Below are 21149 nucleotides of genomic sequence, written 5' to 3' on the forward strand. Positions count from 1 at the left end.
GAAGGCTGAAATTTAGGAAGAAACCTAGAGAGGAATCAGGCTCAGAGGGGTGACCCATCCTCTTCTGGCTCTGCCGGGTGAACATTAAGAGTACAAGTTATAATAATGAAATGTCTACTAAACCTAGTCCAGGTCAGAAGCATGACCAGATGGACAAGGACAGGGACAACCCGGGGGGAGGGGGGGCAGCAGAGTGGCAGTTGGAATTGTCAGGAATCATCTTGATCTGCAACACAACTAGGAGGACTTTGGACAGGGACACCAACCAGTGTACTCCGCAGGTACAAGCCTGGTACACTGAGACACTGGGGTCCAGTGACACTGTGGCTCTATCTGGGGGAGGCCCCAGATAGGGCCCAACAGGCAGGAAATCAATCCACCCACATTGCCAAGCATCAACCAAAGGGACACCAACCAACCGCAACCATCCTGAAATGAGAGCAGAGTTTAACTCAAGTTGCATGATGGGTGCAACGGGGATCCAACAACAAGCCAGTGACTCCACCCCCCGAATGGCAATTGGAGGGAGGTTATCTTAGTGGCTATGAGAGTCCACCTGGCAAGACAGCAAGGGTGGACCGTATCAAGTCTGCATTTCTAACCTTAACTGTCAGATCATTGCACAGTAGTGGAGTTCTATGAGAGAAGGCCCTGCCTCCGGCTGTTTGTTTAGAAATTCTAGGTACAATTAAAAGGCCTGTATCTTGCGATCGTAGGTTACGTGTAGGTATGTATGGCTGGATCATTTCAGTGAGGTAAGTAGGAGCAAGTCCATGTATTGATTTATAGGTTAACAATAAAACCTTAAAATCAGCCCTAACCCTAACAAGCAGCCAGTGTAATGAGGTTAGTACTGGAGTAATATGTTAACATTTTTAGTACTAGTTAGGATTCTAGCAGCCGTGTTCAGCACTAATTGAAGTGTATTTATTGATTTATCAGGATAACCAGAAAAAAGAGCATTGCAGTAATTAAATCTAGAAGTAACAAAAGCATGGATTCGTTTTTCTGCATCGGTTTTTGATAAAAAGTTTCTCATTTTTGCAATGTTCCGAAGATGGAAATAAGCAACTATTGAGATATATTTTACAAAGGAGAGGTCAGGGTTAAGGGTAACGCAGAGGTTTCTTACAGTTTTTTGGGATAAGATCATACAGCTGTTGAGGTTCACAGTGAGATCTGCCAACAAAACTCTTTGTTTCTTGGGACCTAAAACGAGCATTTCTGTTTTCTTCAGTTTAAGTTCTGTCATCCACTTCCTAATATCTGAAACGCATGCTTCCAAAGTAGCTAATTTTGGGGCTTCTCCATGTTTCATTGAAATATACAACTCAGTGTCATCAGCATAACAGTGAAAATTTACATTGTGATTCCGGATTACATCACCCAGAGGCAGCATATATAGTGAGAACAATAATGGGCCCAAAACCGATCCCTGTGGAACACCAAAACATGCCTTTGATTTATCAGTGGATATACCATCCACACGTACGAACTGATATCTTTCAGATAAATAAGATTTAAACCAGGCTAGAACATGTCCATGTAGCCCAATATGGGTTTCCAGTCTCTCCAAGAGAAGGGAGTGATCAGTAGTGTCAAAAGCAGTACTAAGATCAAGGAGCAACAGGATGGATGCAGAACCTTTTTCTCAGGCCATTAGAAGGTAATTTGTTACCTTCACGAGTGCAGTCTCAGTACTATGATGGGGTCTGAAACCGGACCTGAGAATTTCATAAATGTTATTTGTCTTCAGGAAGGCATTCAGTTGTTTGGAAACAAGAAACTAAGATTTTTGAGAGGAACAGGAGATTCAATATTGGCCTATAATTGTTTAATATGTCTGGATCCAGACTGGAATCGGGTCTAGTTAACAGTTTGTGGGTTTAGTATTTACTAATTAAGTGAACGTGTTGAACAATACTGTACAACATCAAAAGAAAAGTGTCCCCATTGACCCCAGGTCAGGGAGATTCAGGACATTCTCAGGACAACTGAGATTTTGGGGAATATGCCTATTCATGTCAGTTATTTGTTTTCTTATGGTGATGATCTTTTCATCAAAGAAGTTCATGTATTCATTACTGCTGAAGTGAAGACCCACTTCAATTGTTGAGCACTGCTTTTTTGTTAACTTTGCAACTGTATCAAAGAGAAATGTTGGATTGGTTTTGTTAATCTCAATCAGGCTGATCGAGCAGATGTGATTGCTTTTTGGTATGGTAGTGTACTGTCTATCCAGGCTAGTCTGAATACTTCCAACTTAGTGGAGCGCCATTTTCACTCCAACTTTCTGGAGGCTTGCTTGAGTGCTCTAGTATGTCTGTGTACCAGGGAGCGAGTTTCTTGTTTTAGTCTGAGGATTTTTATTACAGCTTTTAAAAGTCATTGTTTGGGGTGCAAGTGGGTTTCTTGTTTTAACTGTAAATATAATAAGACTATGATCTGATATTCCAGGATTATGGGGGAAAATTAGTAGATCTGCAATATCTATTTCTCGTGACAGGACTAAATCTAAGGTATTGTGGCAGTGCGTTTGATTGTGGCAGTGCGTTGGACTTGAGACATGTTGGACAAAATCCATTGAGTCAATTATGGCTTCAAAGGCTTTTTGAAGATGGTCATTGGACTTTTCCATTTGAATATTGAAATTACCAGAATTTAGAATACTATCTGCCATGACTACAAGGTTAGACAAGAATTCTGGAGACTCACTGAGGAAAATTGTGTATGTCCCGGGGGACCTGTAAATAGTAGCGATGAAAAACGATTTATCAGCCTGGTTAACATTCATGAGTAAAACTTCAAAAGAATTTTTCGGGATGCGCTGGGATATGATCACTAGTGTAGCCTGGAGGAGAGGCCTCATTTGGGGCAGTGAATTCATCAGGCTTTAGCCATGTTTCACACAAGCCAATAACATCTAGTTTATAATCAGAGATTAATTATTTTACTGCAACTGCCTTTGGAGCAAGGGATCTAACATTTAGGAGTCCCATTTTGTGATGCGAGGTGATACAGTCATTTTTATTTGTGACCGAGGTGGATGAAGACGTTATCTTAATAAGGTTGCTATTGTTAGTACTACTTTGTTAAACTTTTCTCAGTTTGGACTGAGTCACAGTGGCAATAGGCAAAACTATACTACATAACTACTCTGGATATGCTATCAAGGACAGTATTTGATAAATTTTACTGTACCAGATAGTTGTGGGAAAGGAGTAATATACTGGATAATATATAGTCCTTTTAAAGTCATTGTAAATAATCTATATGCTAATAGATTAGTCGTGTGGAGCTCAGTTGGTAGAACATTGTGCCTAACCACCAAGGTCATGGGTTTGATTCAGTTTTTTAAAAAGTTTGGATATTTATTAATTCACGGCTATAAGTTTATCTGGTTAACAGTGTTTTTTAATGGATGAAAATGTAAAATAATAAAGACAGTATCAAAATCAATAAGGAAGTTGCATCAAAAGTATAGACACTGTTAGCGAACTGAATGGTGTCTTATGGGGGAGAATAACTGACCTGTTATAAAGAGATTTTATACCATATACTTTAGTTATTCTTTTCGAAAGTATAGATAGAGCCATGACCAGTGGTGTAGAAGAAGATATATTTGATCCAACTTTTTATTTTATTTGGCCTGACAGTTTACCTACCTTATGTAGAGAAATGCGTTTAAAGTATAGAAAACCCACACTTTTTCTATGACGAGCGATCAGGGTTAACCTAATATTTTTGTAAGACACGCCCAACTGTACCAGAACTGGAACTTTATCTCTTTTAAACAACTAGGCTAGCAACTGAAAGTGAAGAGATACTCAGTTTTTTTTAGTTTAAATTTATTGGAAATCATTGCCAGGTTACATGAAACCAATCTGTTTGAAAAGATAATGTCTAGAGTTGGTTAATATGACAGAGCAACATCACTGGCTGTCTCCTGCCTGCTGGAGATTAAAACTGTTTTGGTTTCAACCGCTGAAACTACAGGGCCTATGGTTAACTAGGGAGTTCTTATAGTAGACATAACCCATCAATTAGATGGTGTAATCTATGAAGTGTGGTACTGAATGAGGTGGGGAGGTCGGGGGGCAGGTTCCAGGTTGGAATGAAATTTGCCATTCAGTGTATAAGGGATAATCACTATGTTTACAATACTATGGTAAACTATTCAAGGGTTGCGATGGGTCCTTTGGATTGGCCCATTCATAACAAGGTCATGGCCCAGGTCCCAATGAGTTCCAGTGGGGGACCATATTCAGCACACATTGAAATGCATTTCAGGGAAATGATCTGTTTTTGTTCCTTTAACAGCTGGGGGTTCTGATGGTGATGGCCTGACGTTATTGTCTCGGGAATGGCCTGTAAAATACCTCGATCATTGGTCCAGTCCTGAAATGTTTCTGGCCTTACCATAAAACCAGATAAGGATAAACTCAGGGCCTTAGTGAGTCATCTTTACTAATCTTAGATTGATTACTTATTATTTGTGTCTAAGCAGTGAAAAGCATTTTGTGACCTTTTTAGCTACAGTTTATCATCCTGTATTCTATTGGTTCATGACTCAAATGAGGATTGGGGATGTTGCCAGTAGGGAAAAGGGATGTGTTGGTGGTTAGAGCTGGGCAAAAGGGGATTTGAATAGGGATTTGAATCTCTCAATCTCTCTATATTGTATTCTAAAGACTGATGACTGGTGGCCTTCTCCAGTTACTCTGTTCAAGCGTTTATCAGTAAATACAAACACCTTCAAACACATCAACAGGTCTATATTGGGTCCTAGATGTGTGAAATACTTCTGCTTTCATCCTATCATTGTAATCTGGGACTGATTCAGGACTCAAACAACATGCAAATTCAATTAACCACTAGGTTGAAAGAAAAAAAAGAAATGTTTCAGGCCTCCAGGACAGGGGTTGAAGAGCCACAAGTGTTAAGTATTATGTATTATTTGCAGTTACCATGAGTGCCCATGTTTCTACATGTAATGGAATAGTAATGAACTTGCCCACCAATGAACAACTTTATTTTTCGGTGCACTTCTTTTTAAGTTCTAGTCTCTGTTGTTCTAGTCCCTCTAACCTAAAACAAACAATTGGATCGGATCGTCATAGTTTGTTTCCTCTTAAAAGTAGAGACTATTACTGATTCCTTTTCATTGATTACACACTGGGGTCAGGGCTTACATTTGCCAGGATATTGCAGCATTATAACACTTCACATTGGGAGTCTACAGCCACGCTATTGAGCTTTAAGGCAGATCTGTCCTGTCACTTGGTTTAGCTTTAAGCTTAGTGATGGCGGATGAGAAGTGTAATCACATACAGAGATATAACTATATTTATTGTGCTAGGCATGTATGTCTTTCTCTCGTTCTGATTCTATCTCTGTCTGTATGTCTTTTTCTAGTTCTGACTCTATTTCTATCTGTATATCTTTCTTTAGGTTTGGCTCTATCTCTGTCTACATCTTTCTCTAGTTCTGACTCTATCTCTGTATGTCTTTCTCTAGTTCTGACTCTATCTCTGTATGTCTTTCTCTAGTTCTGACTTTATCTCTGTATGTCTTTCTCTAGTTCTGACTCAATCTCTGTATGCCTTTCTCTAGTTCTGATTCTATCTCTGTATGTCTTTCTGTAGTTCTGTCTCTATCTCTGTATGTCTTTCTCTAGTTCTGACTCTATCTCTGTATGTCGAGTCACTGGATTTGTGTCCTTAAACTCTAAGACAGATCATTTATATGTATTTATATGATTACATAAGAGTATAATCCCCAATGGTCAATGTCTGAGTGGGGACAGGATTTGTTCATGATGTGGATAGTGTTTTGACTCAACCAAATGATGCAACTGAAGCATGAAGTATGTCCCAAAGCACACCCTATTCCCTTCATACTGCAAAATATTTTCCAGTTTTTAGTATACTACATTGCCCATAGTTCACTTTCACACCATCTGAAGGGTCCCAAATTAAACCCCATTAACTGCCTTATGGGCCCTGGACAAAAGTAATGCACTAAATAAGGTTCAATTCAGGACGCAGCTCCAGGCTGACCAGAAAAATCTCTTTTAATATAGAGTATCTTCAGGAACAAATCTCTGTCCAACACTGTGGTCTCTGGTCACAAGTTGTTGACTATCTTTCAACACTCCCACTGTCACTGCTCTACATTTTATAATGCTGGAATTGGGCCTTGAATATGTAATGTACTCTACATCCAGTTTTTATTGTTTTGTCTTAGATAGTTAAACTTATAGTTATTTAAACCTATTGTCTGAGAGAGTGGAGATTCTAGTAATTTAAAACGTTTGGATGTGATTCAACCTGATCAAGGGTTAGAGCATTTCTGATTTCAAAGGCAATGTTTACACTTTCAGAGATATCCATATTAAAGTACAGTCCTCATATGTCAGTTTAATGGTTAAATGCTTTTAAAAGCAGCAATGCTTCTAAGCTGTGATTGGAATGAATCACAGCCTTAAAGGAGCAGTTTACCTGTTTTAATGTGTTGCCTTATTTTCATTCTTCATGTGCTTTTAGATGAGCCAACAAATCAATCTTGTTTCGTTACAGAGAATATGGGTTGTCATGGTGTCCAAGAATAAAACTAGATGCTGGATAAGGCCTCTGCATTACATTAGATTCTGGATAAGTACTCAGAAAATAAATGCACTGTCCCAGAGGAAGAAGATTTTTGTGGTTGTTATGAACAGTACGAACAGCACTTGGGTGCAGAGACATCTAGAATAAGATTGTCATATACAATTTTGTTTTGTTGGAGCGTTTTTACCATTTTATAACATGCTCAGACACGTGCTTGCCTGCTTTCCCCTTTGTAGATTTAGATTAGATTCTACTTCACTGGCATTGAACAGCACGATGAATGAAATGCAGTAAGCATCTAACCAGAAATGCAAATAGAAGAGGGCAGGAAATCTACAAGTATTCAGTATAGTATATGTTACAAGTGGAGTATATAGATCCAATGAAACCAAATACAGTGTAAATGGCAATTCTAAATGTGCAATGCAGGCAAATATGGGAGAGCAGAAAAGTATTAAGTATAATGTATGTACAAGTGGGAATTAACAGTTGTGTCCTCAATTCTGACAATTCTGCAATTGAGGAAGTTGGAGATGTAAGGCAGTGAAATGCAGGGATAACAGCAGTTAGGTTCCTGAGGTCGACATGTAAATGTAATAACTAAAAAGGTCCTCATCAGAATTTGCAAGGCAGTGTCAGAGTCCAGAAGTACAAGCAAGTAGTGCAACAAGGTCCTTGAGAGGCAGTACTAAACGGTGATGGGTCACAGAGTTCAGCAGGGTTACAGTAGTTGTAAAGAAACTGTGCCTGAGCCTGCTGATGCGGGAACGAAGAGACCTGTACCGCCTACCTGATGGCTTGCGCTGGAGGTTTTTCACCACATGTTGCTGGTCCTTCTGGTCGCCACGGAGCAAACCACACTGTGGCACACTGTCAATTGGGCAGCAGTATAGGTTCACAAGGATCATGGAAAATAGATAGGCCTTCTTCAGCCTCCTCAAGAAGTAAAGGCACTGCTGTGCCTTTTTGACCAGAGCTGGGGTGTTGAGGGTCCAGGAGAGGTCCTTGGAGATGTGGACACCTAGGAATTTGAAGCTGGACACACTCCACCTCAGTGCCATCGATGATAACTGGGGCGTGACTGCAGCCTTTAGACTTCCTGTAATTCACTGTGAGCTTTTAATGGGAATATTCAACATCTCACTAGAACAATGCTGTGTTCCTTCCTGTTTTTAAAGACATATTACACATCACTAGAGCAATGCCCTGTCCCTACCTGTTTTAAAGACATATTCAACACATCACTACAGCAATGCCCTGTCCCTAATTGTTTTTAAAGACATATTACACATCACTAGAGCAATGCCCTGTCCCTACCTGTTTTTAAAGACATATTCAACATGTCATTAAAGCTGACCAGTGAACTGTTCCTACCTGTTTTACAGACATATTCAACATGTCCCTAGAGCAATGCACTGTACCTTGCTGTTTTTACAGACATATCCAACATGTCACTAGAGCAATGCACTGTTCCTACCTGTTTTACAGACATATCCAATATGTCACTAGAGCAATGCTCTGTTCCTACCTGTTTTACAGACATATTCAACATGTCACTAGAGCAATGAACTGTTCCTACTTGTTTTAACAGACATATTCAACATGTCACTAGAGCAATGTACTGTTCCTTCCTCTTTTTACAGACATATTCAACATGTCACTAGAGCAATGAACTGTTCCTACCTGTTTTACAGACATATTCAACATGTCACTAGAGCAATGAACTGTTCCTACTTGTTTTTACAGACATATTCAACATGTCACTAGAGCAATGAACTGTTCCTACTTGTTTTAACAGACATATTCAACATGTCACTAGAGCAATGAACTGTTCCTTCCTCTTTTTACAGACATATTCAACATGTCACTAGAGCAATGAACTGTTCCTACCTGTTTTACAGACATATTCAACATGTCACTAGAGCAGTGCATGTCACTAGTTTCCTTTGTTTGCAGTAAGTGCATATAATGTTTTTTAAAATAGGTAGGTGAAACAACCACACAGTTTAGTAGTAAGTGCATTATAATCAATGAATTAGTTATGAGCAAAGATCAGTGCTGGATAGAAGCCTGTACAAATGAACATAAAATGTTAACAAAAGACTATAGAGGTGGTGCAAGCACTGTATGATAAGTTTTCAAAGTGTTTTTTGAAGGCAGGTAGATACTGTGCTATCCTAGCCTCCAAAGTAAGCTGGTTTCACCATTAAGGTGCACAGAAAATAGTTTTGACTGTGTGGATCAGGAACTGCCCAAATCCTCCATCCTTGTTCCAGTTCCTTCAGAACAGTCCTACCTGAAAGACTGCAGACCTGTGCTACTCGCCTTGGGCATCACATTTCAGATGGGTAAGAACGCTTCAGTCTATGTATCCCTCAGTGGAGGACAGACGGTCACTACAGGTCAGTCGTGACCAAAACATACCGCCACCTGCTTGGTTTCCTCATGATGTAGCCCTGAGTTATGGGCCATCCACCCTATTGAGACTAACACGACTATGCTACCCACGTCAAGACACCTAATAACTGTAAACCGCTAATTACAGGGCATGTCAGGTTAGCCTAGCCGTATAGAGCAGGGGCACTCAAATCTTACCCTCTAAGGTCCAGGGGCCTTCTAGGTTTTCGATATCTGTTCTCATTATTAATTGCACTCACCTGGTGCCACAGGGCCAGTGGCGCAAAAAGTGGGTTTTCGCTATATGCAGCGCATAGGGGCGCTGCACCATGGGGGGTGCCAAAGCGGTGGTTAAAATGTTTTGAAATAATAAAAGTTATATAAATGTATATAAAAGTTATTTAAGTTATTATATATATAAAAAGTTATATCAATTTTAGAGGACTAACAGGCTAGGCACAGGTGACCTCATAAGATTCCATCATAGAATTTATTTAGACATTTAGAGATGGATAAACCAAAAAAGCTGTCGGGGGCTAAAAATAGAAAAAGAAATAGGGAAAATTTGATGGCCTGTCAAGGGATGCAACAGCAGTTTAATAAGTGGATGGTGAAACGCAACAGGTAGGATTTAAAATGTGATGTGCTTGCAAATACAATATTCATGTTAACAGACTAGCTAGCGTTTGCTAACACTGGGAATGTAGCAGCCAGAATATGTAGCTAGCTTAGAATATGTAAAACCGAGGTTGCTGAGCTGAAAACTGAAAAATATAAGGTAGCATGTACAATAAATGACAATAATCTGGAAAACGACTATAATATCTCTGGTTTACCGTGGAATCACGCATAGATTTGCTACCAAACTTGGAGGCTTGCAAATATAAATGTTGACTGGCAAGTGTTTGCTAACTTAATGCAAAATAATGTTGCTGCTGATATCTACATTTAGATTTTGGTTAAACCCTATTGTACCAATGCCATGCATGACATACACTCACCTAAAGGATTATTAGGAACACCATACTAATTCTGTGTTTGACCCCCTTTCGCCTTCAGAACTGCCTTAATTCTACATGGCATTGATTCAACAAGGTGCTGAAACTATTCTTTAGAAATGTTGGCCCATATTGATAGGATAGCATCTTGCAGTTGATGGAGATTTGTATGATGCACATCCAGGGCACGAAGCTCCCGTTCCACCACATCCCAAAGATGCTCTATTGGGTTGAGATCTGGTGACTGTGGGGGCCATTTCAGTACAGTGAACTCATTGTCATGTTCAAGAAACCAATTTGAAATGATTCGAGCTTTGTGACATGGTGCATTATCCTGCTGGAAGTAGCCATCAGAGGATGGGTACATGGTGGTCATAAAGGGATGGACTTGGTCAAAAACAATGCTCAGGTAGGCCGTGGTATTTAAATGATGCCCAATTGGCACTAAGTGTGCTAAGAAAACATCCCCCACACCATTACACCACCAGCCTGCACAGTGGTAACAAGGCATGATGGATCCATGTTCTCATTCTGTTTACGCCAAATTCTGACTCTACCATCTGAATGTCTCAACAGAAATCCAGACTCAACAGAACAGGCAACATTCTTCCAGTCTTCAACTGTCCAATTTTGGTGAGCTCGTGCAAATTGTAGTCTCTTTTTCCTATTTGTAGTGGAGATGAGTGGTACCTGGTGGGGTCTTCTGCTGTTGTAGCCCATCCGCCTCAAGGTTGTGCGTGTTGTGGCTTCACAAATGCTTTGCTGCATACCTCGGTCGTAACAAGTGGTTATTTCAGTCAAAGCTGCTCTTCTATCAGCTTGAATCAGTCGGCCCATTCTCCTCTGACCTCTAGCATCAACAAAGCATTTTCGCCAACAGGACTGCCGCATACTGGATATTTTTCCCTTTTCACACCATTCTTTGTAAACCCTAGAAATGGTTGTGCGTGAAAATCCCAGTAACTGAGCAGATTGTGAAATAATCAGACCGGCACGCCTGGCACCAACAACCAGTGTATTAAACCCTGGTCAACCATTTTTTTTTCCCATTCTGACATTCAGTTTGGAGTTCAGGAGATTGTCTTGACCAGGACCACACCCCTAAATGCATTGAAGCAACTAACATGTGATTGGTTGATTAGATAATTGCATTAATGAGAAATTGAACAGGTGTTCCTAATAATCCTTTAGGTGAGTGTATCTCAATTGTATTCAAATAAAATAACAACTGGTAAATATAAGGTAGCATGCACAATAAATGACTAGAAGCTGGAAAACATTACTTATGCAATAAGGCTGGTTTATCATGGAAACAAATATATATATAAAAAACATTTTTACCATTAGCTTCATGTTAGCTCAGCTGCGCTGTCAGACATACAGGCTACTTTACATCTGCTGGGTGACATGGAAGCTATAATTAGGGTCACATCTCTCTCTCTCTCTTTAAAGATCTTTGCTATATATATATATATATGTGTGTGTGTGTGTGTGTGTATGTATGTATGTATGTATGTATGTATATGACCCTGTAATTACTTTTCTATGTGTGTGTGTGTGTGCCATATTTGTACTTTTTAAAATCCAAAATGTTAATGTAATTTCAAAAGCAGCACAACCTTACTGCGTAATAGTTGTCTTATCTGATGCCATCACTAGGCTGATTAAAAAATGTTATTTAGGCTGCTATATTTAAAAGCGAGTTTATTTTATTCAGGTGTGAGGATGGTGGATCAGGAAAGACAGGGGAAGGCAACAGGTAGGGGTCATGAAAAGGCTTAGGGGTCATGAAAAGGCTTAGGGGTCATGAAAAGGCATAGGGGTCATGAAAAGGCTCTGGATAAATAACATTTCCTCCTTCAGGAGAACCTTGATTTGGTTTTTCCAAATGTAACAGTAGCCCTGAGAGTTTTCCTGACAATGCCTTTGACAGTTGCCACTGCGGAGAGATCATTCAGCAAGCTAAAGCTGATAAAGACATACCTTCGTTCCAACATGAGTAATGATCGCTTAACCCAATTAGCAGTTATTTCAATTGAAAACAGTGTGGCACAAACCATTTTATTTGATGCAATACTAGATAAATATGTAAGTGAAAAGGCACGCCATGTTACAATTTAGTAGAAACCAAAGAGCACTTCTGCGCTTTTGAATGTTTGGTAGCAACATTGGGCATCAAGAACCGGTGACTGAATAGTTCTAACTGTTTATTCTGTTTGTAACTGTTTATTCTGTTTGTAACTGTTTATTATTTGTTAACATTGTTAATAATATGTATATATTTGTGTACATATACCATATAATTATGGTAGGCTTACAGTGGCTGTCTGATATACATTTAAAATAAACCTTTATTATTTCAAGCCCATACATGATGATGTCCGGCACACTTTTTTATTTGTTGTTTCTGCGTACCCCCCTAACACTGGGTAGTTGCGCCCCTGCCCAGGGCTAAATAAGTTCCTTTAATGTCCTGAGTTTAGCTTGAGCAGTCTAGCATTTTGGGCCAGTAAAGACAGTTAGCTTGTTTTAATCTGGGAGTTGACAAAAGTTGACTGGTAAACTTAATTGTTCCCAGGTTGTTTCTGTAAATAAGGATCTGTTCATGGCATACTTACTGGTAAATTATGGTAAATAAAGACTATCGATCTGTAAATGTGTACAATAATGAATAGATGTACTCTTATACCCTAATTTCAAATGCTTACCAGTTAGTTCACCGTATTGTATATACAGGAAGAAAGTACGAGAGCACTGCACCTTTTTCTTTCCTTTCCAACAGTTGAAAACAGAAGCGTTCAATTTGCAGTGGTCTATTAATTTGAACCCTTCTGTTCCTCACTCAAAACCTTCCTTTTCAACTTTTTTGGAAAGGAAAGAAAAAGGTGCAGTGGTCTCTTAATTATTTTCTGGAGCAGGTCATTCTTCTCTTCACTGTTCTTCAATTATTTTCTAATAATACAACAAAAATACATACGTAAAAAAAACAATATTGTGGATCTTCTTCCCCTTTTAACCTTACTTTCTACTACTACTGTGTAACACCATAAACTTCAAACTAACATACCCTTAAATTATCCTGTAATCTTTATTGTCACAATAAAATAACTATCGTGTTCTTCCTGTAAACATTTATGCCACAAGATGCAGTCATATACATAACCCTATTCATTAGTGCGGCATTTTTGCTGGCATTCCAAATTACACCCTATTCCCCAGAATGCACTACCATGGTCAACTTAATAGGGTGTCATTTGGGACTACTTGTGCCCTCACAGTTAGAAATCAGCTGTCTGAACTGTTGTGTTGATTCAGATAGGCAGTTATTCTGTAATTTTCCACTTGTGCTTTAGTCAGAGGAAGTGAAAAAAGGAAGTTGTCAGCAGCTTCTCAGTGGTTGTTGTCATAATCCCTTAAAGAGCTTGGAAGCTAGCTAAAGCTCAATTTGCTTCATAACACCACTTTTACTATTTTAATAGGTTGTAAACTTTGAAGCTCTCCCAATGTCTGGGGGTGGCAGATAGCTTAGTGGTTAGAGTGTTGGGCCGGCATCCGAAAAGTTGCTCCTTTCAATTCCTGAGCCGACAATCTGTAGCTGTGTCCTTGAGCAAGCACTTATACTTACTTGCTCCTTTTGTTGATCTGGATAAGTGTCTGGCAAATGGTTAAAACTTCCTTCCCCAAATTATTCACTTTGCAACAAGTGCAGATGAATCATACTTGACCAAACTTGAGAATAGAGCTCAGTTTTCTTAGTAACCACTTTTGTATGATGAATAATAAATAAATAATAATAATTAACTACACAACACAACTCAGATCTTATTGCAACTTAAATGATGGTATGAGAATGAGCATGAATAACATCGGCCCCACCACTCACATCTCTCTGATGGCTGCCAAAGCTGCTCCCTCAAGTTTCATTTAGGCAGACCTCGTGACAGGATGTCTTTAGAAACAGTTAGTCATGTTGGGCTTCCTGCCTGTCAAGCATGTATAAATACAGTGTGTGTGTGTGTGTGTGTGTGTGTGTGTGTGTGTGTGCGTGTGTGTGTGTGAGATCCAGGTCTAACTATTCATGTGGAGACCAGACGTCCCCACAAAGAAGGTAAAACCCCATAATTTGGTCCCACAAGGAAAAATAGTATTTCAGGCTTAGGGGTAATTACAGGATAAACTAACAATTGGGGTTAGAATTGGGTTAAGTGTTAGAATTGTGGATTGAATTGGGTTAAGTGTTAAAATTGTGGATTGAATTGGGGTAAGTGTTAGAATTGGGGTTAGGAATCGGGACTTGACTAAGTTTAAGCATGAAGGTCATTGAGGTTAATGTTAGGGTTGGGTAAAGGGTTAGGGATAATTCCCTGCAAGGATAGAAAAACAAATGTGTGTGCATGACATGCATGTACATGTATGTGTGTGTGCATGAAATGCATGTACATGTATGTGTGTGTGCATGAAATGCATGTACATGTATGTGTGTGTGCATGAAATGCATGTACATGTATGTGTGTGTACCTGTGTTTTTGACAGAGTGACAGAAAAAGGGAGAAACAGAAAGAGAGGGCAAAGGAGAGAATAGAAAAGGTAGATGTTTTTGCATTGTCTTAAACTGTGCATCTTAATGGGATATAATGCAACACGTTCATTAGCTGTCTATGGGCAATAGAAGATAAATGTCTGCTAGAACATCAAAAGCTCTTTAATGCATTTCCATGTAGATCTTTTATTTATTTTTACTGTCTGAATTTACTGAAATTTAAATGGAGTAGACCTTGGTATTTAGTAAATGTCACGTTCTCATAAGATCCTGACAGGGTCAGACAGGAACCCTGGAGCACCCTTGCAACCTGTGAACCCCAGGTTGACACAGTCCACATAATATGACCCCTGCTGGTTGAAATGCATGTCAAATTTTGTAACTAATAATGTACCCATTGTCTTTGTCAAATTCTTTTGTTGCAAGTATATTCATATTTAGCATTAATTATGAAGTACTTTCCAAGCCGTTAATAGTTTTAAAGTGTGCATATACAGGATGGTAAAGTAAAACATTTACATATTGCATAAAATGATTAAGTGGTTAACACTGCTGCTAAACAAAGTAACATTTCCTACACTGTATTTTTAAATGCAATTGATGTATAATTGAACTCTGGTCTCCAGAGTATTGAACCCAGGTCTACATTGAGGGTTCTACAGAGTATTGAACCATGGTCTATAGTGAGGGTTCTATAGTGTATTAAACCCTGGTCTATAGAGTAGGTTCCATAGTGTATTGAACCCTGGTCTATAAAGTGGGTTCTATAGCGGATTGAACTCTGGTCTATAGAGTGGGTTCTATAGTGTATTGAACCCTGGTCTATAAAGTGGGTTCCATAGTGTATTGAACCCAGGTGTACAGTGAGGCTTCTACAGAGTATTGAACCCTGGTCTACATTGAGGGTTCTACAGAGTATTGAACCCTGGTCTACATTGAGGGTTCTACAGAGTATTGAAACATGGTCTATAGTGAGGGTTCTACAGAGTATTGAACTCTGGTTTACAGTGAGGCTTCTATAGTGTATTGAGCCCTGATCTATATAGTGGGTTCTATAGCGGATTGAACTCTGGTCTATAGAGTGGGTTCTATAGTGTATTGAACCCTGGTCTATAAAGTGGATTCCATAGCGGATTGAATCCTGGTCTGTAGAGTGGGTTCTAGAGCGGATTGAACCCTGGTCTGTAGAGTGGGTTCTATAGTGTATTAAACCCTGGTCTATAGAGTGGGTTCCATAGTGTATTGAACCCAGGTGTACAGTGAGGGTTCTATAGAGTATTAAACCCAGGTGTACAGTGAGGGTTCTATAGAGTATTAAACCCTGGTCTATAGATTGGGTTTTTATAGCGTATTGAAACCTGGTCTATAGCGAGAACAGATATGTGCATTTCTAGAATATGTGATTTAAATAATGTTTATATTTTGGTGGTAAATGTGTTACTCCACATACAAATATACTTATAAATGGGGAGAGGATTACACTATTATAATACTAATATAAAACTGTATTAATTAATCAATAACCATAATGTGTTCCAGTAACTCATTGTGGTTCCCTATCTTCTCTGATTTCCTGTTTGACCATAAGAGGACATGAGCCCTTGGCTCATACCTCAGAACTACCTAACGCAAATTACTTGTTGCATTCCCTGTCCAAAGTTCTCCTGGTTGTGTTGCAGATCAAGTTGCTGCCTGATGAGTCCTGCTGCCACTGCCACTGCCCTCATCCCACCTGAATGTCCCTGTCCTGCCTACCTGTTTATGCAGTGGACTTTGATTCTATTTAAGGACTCTGGTCACAGCCCACTTGCATTTATTGACCTGCTCTGATCAGGTAAAACCCTACTAGGGAGTTTTTCCTGGCCGCTGTGCATTAACTCTGGTTGCTTGGTCTTTGGGGTTTCAGGCTGGGTATCTGTAACAGCACATTAAGGCAACTGCTGATGTAAAAAGAGCTTCATTAAATGAATTAGATTGATTCCAGAATTTAGCAATTTGCATTATATTATACTGGTGCTGGTCATAAAATTAGAATATCATCAAAAAGTTTATTTATTTCAGTAATTCCATTCAAAAAGTGAAACTTGTATATTATATTCATTCAGTACACACAGACAGATATATTTCAAATGTTTATTTCTTTTAATTGTGATGATTATAACTGACAACTAATGAAAATCCCAAATTCAGTATCTCAGAAAATTTGAATATTACTTAAAACCAATACAAAAAAAATATGTTGGCCAACTGAAAAGTATGAGCATGTACAGCACTCAATACTTAGCTGGGGCTCCTTTTGCCTGAATTACTGCAGCAATGCAGCGTGGCATGGAGTCGATCAGTCTGTGGCACTGCTCAGGTATTATAAGAGCACAGGTTGCTCTGATAGTGGCCTTCAGCTCTTCTGCATTGTTGGGTCTGGCGTATCGCATCTTCTTCTTCACAATACCCAATAGACTTTCTATAGGGTTGAGGTCAGGCGAGTTTGCTGGCCAATTAAGAACAGGAATACCATGGTCCTTAAACCAGGTACTGGTATCTTTGGCACTGTGTGCAGGTGCCAAGTCCTGTTGGAAAATGAAATCTGCATCTCCATAAAGTTGGTCAGCAGCAGGAAGCATGAAATGCTCTAAAACTTCCTGGTAGACGGCTGCGTTGACCTTGGACCTCAGAAAACACAGTGGACCAACACCAGCAGATGACATGGCACCCCAAACCATCACTGACTGTGGAAACTTTACACTGGACTTCAAGGAACGTGGATTCTGTGCCTCTCCTCTCTTCCTCCAGACTCTGGGACCTTGATTTCCAAAGGAAATGCAACATTGACTTTCATCAGAGAACATAACTCAGCAGCAGTCCAGTCCTTTTTGTCTTTAGCCCAGACGAGACGCTTCTGATGCTGTGTCTTGTTCAAGAGTGGCTTTACACAAGGAATTCAACAGCTGAAACCCATGTTTTGCATACGTCTGTGCGTGGTGGTTCTTGAAGCACTGATTCCAGCTGCAGTCCACTCTCTGTGAATCTCCCTCACATTTTGAATGGGTTTTGTTTCACAATCCTCTCCAGGGTGCGGTTATCCCTATTGCTTGTACTCTATTTTCTACCACATCCTTTCCTTCCCTTCGCCTCTCTATTAATGTGCTTGGACACAGAGCTCTGTGAACAGCCAGGCTCTTTAGCTATGAGCTTTTGTGTCTTGCCCTCCTTGTCCAAGGTGTCAATGGTCGTCTTTTGGACAGCAGTCCAAGTCAGCAGTCTTCCCCATGATTGTGTTGCCTACAGAACTAGACTGAGAGAACGTTTAAAGGCCTTTGCAGGTGTTTTGGGTTAATTAGCTGATTAGAGTGTGGCACCAAATCTCTTCAAAATTGAACCTTTTCACAATATTCAAATTTTCTGAGATACTGAATTTGGGGTTTTCATTAGTTGTCAGTTATAATCATCAAAATGTAAAGAAATAAACACTTGAAATATATCAGTCTGTGTGGAATGTTGATTTATATCTTCCTGTGTGGAATGAATGTATACATTATACAAGTTTCACTTTTTGAATGGAATTACTGAAATAAATCAACTTTTATATGATATTCAAATTTTATGACCAGCACCTGTAGACTGTAAATTATGTCTAGAGAGATTGCTGTTGTGTGGTTTTCACTGTAATTCACCAACATTTGAATTGGTTAAAAAAATATTTTTAAGACAGGTATAAGGATATAGTTATAAATGTTCATTTGTGTTTTCTATGCAATAACATGTTTTCTGTACTTATTTAGACGATTGACCCACAGGGGCGAAATCAGGGATGGCTCATATCGAAATATATTCAAACACATATCGTTCAAGAAATAAACAATCTTCATGAATATTTCAGCTTAGCCAACCCCATAGTAGGTTAGAGAAAACTCTCAGTAGATTTTGAATACAGTTTGAACCATGTTTTGGTTTGACATGAGTATGATAAAGACCAATAGGCTTTTCCCTCCATGTTATTATAGCCAGGTGGAACATTGGCTAATCCTTTCCAATGACCCGTCATATCCAACCAGGTCAGGAGAAGGGATCAGCCAAAGACTTACAGTAGAATTGTAGGAGACAGTGACCTAGTAATTCCTCACCCTTCTAAAACAGTCCTTGTTCTATTAGCAGCATCGTCCTGGCCATTTACTAGGGCCCATATCGACCTACTGCCTTTCTATTGACTCACCAGGCATAACTTTGTAAACTACATGATGCCATGACTTCCAACTGTTATATTTGGATTACTAGTATATAAGATTACTAGTATATGGGTGCTGATAAATTTAAACCCCAATTGGTTTATAATTGGGGTTAGCTGTGCCTTTTCATTGACTCTCCCCAGCAACAGGTAATCTCATACAGTGGATATAAAAAGTCTACACACCCCTGTAAGCAGCCAAGTCTAATACTTTAGGCAGCTGAGGGCTGCTTGACGGTGCTTGTTAATGGACGCGCACACTTGAGTTGTTACTTAGTTCATTGTCCACACATAAGTTAGTATGCTTGGATTGTAGTTTATTTTACCGTGACTGGTCTTCATTTCCCATTATGCAAGAGTCCATCAACAGTCAATAAATCCATAGTTCACCAATAAATTTTTTCTTCCTGCACAGCATGGCATGACATAACTTAGCGTAGCATAGTGTAGCGGTCAAAAAACTGTGTGCACCTTCCCTCAAGCAACACCTATCGTCTGAAGGAAGGTTCCTACCTAAATTCAATTACCAAATACCCAAAAAGAGCCCCCTAGTGGACACACTTGATAAGAGTTTAGGCAAAGACAAAAAAATTGCTCTTACACCCCTGTTAAAATGTATTTTAATGTAAAAGAATGAGACAAAGGTAAATCATGTCAGAACTTTTCCCACCTTTAATGTGACCTATAACTTGAACAATTCAATTAAAAAACAAACGGAAATCTTTGAAAAAATTAAAAATTAAAAACAATAACCTGGTTGCATAAGAGTGCACACCTTTAAACTAATACTTTGTTGAAGCACCTTTTTATTTTATTACAGCACTCAGTCTTTTTGGCTAGGAGTCTATTAGCATGGCACATCTTCTTTGCAAAAGTGCTCCAAATCTGTTACATTGCGAGGACATCTCGCAATCTGACAACCACAGATGTTCAATTGGATTCAGGTCTGGGCTCTGGCTGGGTCATTCCAAAACGTTAATCTTCTTCTGGTGAAGCCATGCTTTTGTGTGCTTTGGGTTGTTCTCGTGCTGAAATGTGAACTTCCTCTTCTTCTACAGCTTTCTAACAGACGCCTGAAGGTTTTGTGCCAAAATTGCCTGGTATTTGGAACTGTTCATAATTCCCTCCACCTTGACTAAGGCCCCGGTTCCAGCTGAAGAAAAACAGCCCCAAAGCATGATACTGCTACCAACATGTTTCACTATGGGTATGGTGTTCTTTGGGTGATTTGATACACTGCCGATTTTGCAGGTTTTCCTACTTACAAAGCATGTAGAGGTCTGTCATTTTTTATCATAGGTACACTACAATTGTGAGAGTGTAAAATCCAGAAAATAACATTGTATGATTTTTATATAATCAATTTGCATTTTATTGCATGACATAAGTATTTGATCACCTACCAACCAGTAAGAATTCCGGCTCTCACAGACCTGTTAGTTTTTCTTTAAGAAGCCCTCCTGTTCTCCACTCATTATCTGTATTAACTGCACCTGTTTGAACTCGTTACCTGTATAAAAGACACCTGTCCACACACTTAATCAAACAGACTCCTATCTCTCTACATTGGCCAAGACCACAGAGCTGTGTAAGGACATCAGGGATAAAATTGTAGACCTGCACATGGCTGGGATGGGCTACAGGACAATAGGCAAGCAGCTTGGTGAGAAGGCAACAACTGTTGGCACAATTATTAGAAAATGGAAGAAGTTCAAGATGACGGTCAATCTCCCTCGTTCTGGGTTTCCATGCAAGATATCACCTCGTGGGGAATCAATAATCATGAGGAAGGTGAGGGATCAGCCCAGAACTACACGGCAGGACCTGGTCAATGACCTGACGAGAGCTGGGACCACAGTCTCAAAGAAAATCATTAGTAACACATTACACCATCATGGATTAAAATCCTGCAGCACACGCAAGGTCCAGGCCCATTTTAAGTTTGCCAATGACCATCTGGATGATCCAGAGGAGGAATGGGAGAAGGTCATGTGGTCTGATGAGACAAGAATAGAGCTTTTTGGTCTAAACTCCACTCGCCGTGTTTGGAGGAAGAAGAAGGATGATTATAACCCCAAGAAACCATCCCATCTGTGAAGAATGGAGGTGGAAACATCATTCTTTGGGGATGCTTTTCTGCAAAGGGAACAGGACGACTGCACCGTATTGAGGGGAGGATGGATGGGGCCATGTATCGTGAGATCTTGGCCAACAACCTCCTTTCTTCAGTAAGAGCATTGAAGATGGGTCATGGCTGGGTCTTCCAGCATGACAACAACCCGAAACACACAGCCAGGGCAACTAAGGAGTGGTCCATAAGAAGCATCTCAAGGTCCTGGAGTGGCCTAGCCAGTCTCCAGTCCTGAACCCAATAGAACATCTTT

At 39.6% G+C, this 21149-nt stretch overlaps 2 long non-coding RNA genes across 2 annotated transcripts; both read left to right on the forward strand.

The window, feature by feature from the left end:
* Positions 1 to 720: 720 nt before the first annotated feature.
* LOC106023799 lies at positions 721 to 10610 on the forward strand. Its single transcript, XR_001197918.2, has 3 exons — positions 721 to 755; positions 8885 to 8956; positions 10580 to 10610. It is a non-coding gene; the product is annotated as an uncharacterized LOC106023799 (long non-coding RNA).
* A 3387-nt stretch (positions 10611 to 13997) lies between these two features.
* LOC105006919 lies at positions 13998 to 19862 on the forward strand. The gene is made up of 3 exons (XR_827474.3): positions 13998 to 14111; positions 16223 to 16377; positions 19824 to 19862. It is a non-coding gene; the product is annotated as an uncharacterized LOC105006919 (long non-coding RNA).
* The last annotated feature ends 1287 nt before the right edge of the window (positions 19863 to 21149 follow it).

Source organism: Esox lucius, chromosome 17, assembly GCF_011004845.1.
Source record: "Esox lucius isolate fEsoLuc1 chromosome 17, fEsoLuc1.pri, whole genome shotgun sequence".
Classification (NCBI taxonomy): domain Eukaryota; kingdom Metazoa; phylum Chordata; class Actinopteri; order Esociformes; family Esocidae; genus Esox; species Esox lucius.